The 3,442-nt window shown below is 51.2% G+C and overlaps 1 pseudogene; it reads right to left on the minus strand.

The window, feature by feature from the left end:
* Window positions 1-2,571: 2,571 nt before the first annotated feature.
* Window positions 2,572-3,080, minus strand: LOC118726766 (annotated as a pseudogene).
* Between the last annotated feature and the right edge of the window lie 362 nt (window positions 3,081-3,442).

Consider the following 3,442-nt stretch of genomic DNA (forward strand, 5'->3'; position numbering starts at 1 on the left):
CCTGTTCTGGGTAGGAAGGGCTTGTCATTCCCTTTCTCCATTAAAATTAAGGTGTTAGCTTTAAAACCTCTTTTTGGCAAGAGACCTTAAACTTTCAGAACTTTAAATTTTTCAGATAGTAAATCAGTTACTTAGCATTTTCTCAAATCAATAATACCTCCACATGCCCAAGGATACTCTTCACACAAAAGACACTTCCAAATAGATCAACCAACCTCATCCAGGCCCCACACAAGGCACTCACAGATCAACACCCCAGCACTATACTAACTCAACACATCCAGATCTAAGCCTTCCTCATTTGATTCAGCAGACCCTCAAGTTTCTCCAAAAGTTTCCAGCCATGTCTGAGAGGCAGCCTTGGGGCGGAGGCAGGCAAAGAGCGAGCTGTTCCGGGCCTGGCCGCTCCGGGCCTGGCCTCTGTTGCTCTTGTCCATTCCACAATCAGCTGCTTCTGGTCTGGCCACTGCCGCTCCTGACTTGGCTGCTCCGGGCGAGGCTGCTGCTGCTCTGGGCCTGGCCGCACCCGACCCTGCTGCTCTGGGCTCAGTTGCTCTGGGCTCAGTTGCTCTGGGCCCGGCCACTCCAGGCCTGGCCGCTCCCAGCCTGGCAGCTGCTGCTCCAGGCCTGGCCACACCCGACCTGGCTGCTCCGGGCCCGGCCGCTCCCGACCTGGCTGCTCCAAGTATGGTTGCTGCTCCTCTGTGCCTGGCTGCTCCTAACCCAGCTGTTCTGGGCCCAGCTGCCCCGGGACCAGCCACTCCGAGCCTGGAAGCTCCCTGCCTGGATGCTCCAGGCTTGGCTGCTGATGTTCTGGGCCTGGCTGCTCCCGACCCGACTGCTCTGGGCCCGGCTTCTCCGGGCCCGGCCACTCTGGTTCTGGGTGTTCCTGGACTGGCCACCCTGGGTTTGGCCGCCTCCGCCTCAGGCCTGGCTGCCACTGCCCCAAGTCTGGCTGTTCCAGGCCTGGCTGTTGCTGCTCTGGGGCCTGGCTGTTGCTGCTCCAGGCCCAGCTGCCACTGCCTTGTGCCTGGCCACTCTAGGTCTGGCTGCTGCCGTTCCAACATTCTGTCCTTTTTTTTAAAAAAAACGCATTTATGTTGCAATGTTGGCTACTGAGTTGAGTTCTGACTTAGTCTTCAATTTTTCAAGATCTTCTCTATATTTTTTCTTAAGTAATTTTACTATCTTTTGCTCCCACTTGATTTCTTCACATTGAGAACTCCTTTGGTTTCTTCCTCCTTGTCCTGGAAGCTCAGCAGGTTGGCCTGTGGCACCCCTTTGTTCTCCGTGGGCTCCTGCGCTGCTTCAGCCTGTTGCCGGGGTCGGCGCTGCCCAGGAAGCAGCCCCTGGCCTCGGCTCCGTGGCCCATGCTCAGCGGGGCCCCGTCGCCCAGCTCCTTGCTGGTGCCTGGCTGGCTGGCTCCTGCTCCTCGTCGCGTTCCTCCAGTCTGGAGCTTTTTTCCTCCTTCCCGCTAGGGGTGTCTAGCATCAGAGTCAACAGACTGTCCTCTGCGCGCAACTCCGGGGCTCACTTTTCGCTGCTCCCCCAGGACTCCGCCTCACAGCCCCGTCTCTCTCTGCTTGAGCCTGGGTCCCCAGGGATTGGCCTAGAACTGGGGTTCAGTAGTTGGGAGTGGGGCTCAGCACCGCTGGAGGTTTTGTTTCTTCCCGCCAGGGGAATCCAGCATCAGAGTCAACATTCCATCCTCTGCGTGCAATGTGCGCGACTCCGGGGGCCCTGCTTTTCACCGCTCCCCTGGGATTCCGCCTCACAGCCCCGTCTCCCCCTGCCCAAGCCTGGGTCCCCAGGGTCTGGCCCATAACTGGGGCTCAGCGTTGCTGGTTCTGGGGTTCAGCCCAGGCCAGGGTTTTTATATCCTTCCTGCTAGGGAGCGCCAGGCAGGCACCCAGCCTTCTCCTCCTCTCCGGCTGTGTCCTCTCCGCTCAGGCGTGCCTGCGCTCAGCATGTCTCTGTACCTTAGGATTTTTCAGCTCCTCTGATTTTCCTTCTGGTTTTTGCTTTCCTTCTTGTTGTAGAATTTTCAGTCAGTCGACTACCTGTAGATCTGGGCAATGTCCACTCTACATTTTAGTTGTATTCCATTGAAATTGTTGTGTGCTGCTGCAGTTAGTTGTCTACCTGAGCAGCCATCTTGGATCCTCCTGGTTGTTGTTTTGTTTCATGTTGTCCAAAAGTTCCCTTAGGCTCTCCTCCTGCTTTTTAAATTTTTTTTTAGAAGCTGCTCTATTTGGTGTTTTTTTTTCCTACCTTATCTTCTAGCTCACTGATGTGGTCCTCTGCTTCTTCTAGTCTACTGTTGATGCTTTCTATTGAGTTCTTTATAGCAGTAATGTCATTTTTTTCATTTCTTCTTGGTTCTTCATTTCCTCTTGGTTCTTACACATATTGTTGAATTTGTCTTCCATTCTTTTCATCCACATTATGACCATTTCTCTTAATTCTTTCTCTGACATGTGCTTGCCTCCATTTCGTTTACTTCCTTTTTTGGTGATGCCTGCTTTTCTTTCATATGCGGGCTGTTTCTTTTTTCTTTTTCTTTTCTTTTCTTTTCTTTTTTTTTAAGCCAAGTTTATTTGTTCATTTCTTGCATTTGAAGTACTCCTCAATGACATCCTTTGCCTGAGACTCTTTGCCATAGTCCTTAACCACCACGCAACTGCAGCCAACCACTTTATGGGGTTTTCCCTCTCTGTCAATTTTACAGAGGCCTACTCATTCCTCTAGTTTCTTGTTGTCGTCAACCTTAATGAGGTTGATTTGGTGTTCAGCGCAAAGAGCCTCCACCAACTTGATGTACATAGGCTCATCACAGTTGGATGCAAGTACACAAAAGTGGGCTTGGCCCTTGTCTAAGGCTTTGGTGCCTTCGTGAATTCAGCACGCGAGGCTGTCATGGATGAGGATGGTCTTCAGCACCTCTTGCAAAGCAGTGTTAACGTCCATTACACCTCCAGCAGCAATGCCTTCCTCGGCCATGGTGGTGGGTTACGGGTAGAGCCGAATCTTGAACTCACCCAAGCCTCCGCCTCCGCACAACTCCATGGCGGCAGGGAAAGCTGGGCTGTTTCTTTGTCTCCCCTTGGTCTCTCTTCTCTGGGTGTCTGGTTATGTAGTTCTCTCTCTCCTGCATTGATTTAAAGGCACAAAATACAACACAACAAGGCACAATGCACAAGGCACTGAACACAAATGTATTCTCGATATGAATAACCCCAAATAAAGGTTACCACCAGAGAAAAGAGAATTAGGGGATAAGAAAGAGAGGAGAGAAAAAAGAAAAAAACAAGGAGTGCAAAAATGAAATTGGGAAAGGGAAAAAAAAAGTAAGAGAGGAAAGAAAGAGAATAAAAAAGAAGAGTGGAAAAACTATTTATATGGGGAGAAAGCTCCAATAGAACAGCCATTAAGCCCAACAAAT

Source organism: Pipistrellus kuhlii, unplaced genomic scaffold (assembly GCF_014108245.1).
Source record: "Pipistrellus kuhlii isolate mPipKuh1 unplaced genomic scaffold, mPipKuh1.p scaffold_m20_p_23, whole genome shotgun sequence".
Lineage (NCBI taxonomy): Eukaryota > Metazoa > Chordata > Mammalia > Chiroptera > Vespertilionidae > Pipistrellus > Pipistrellus kuhlii.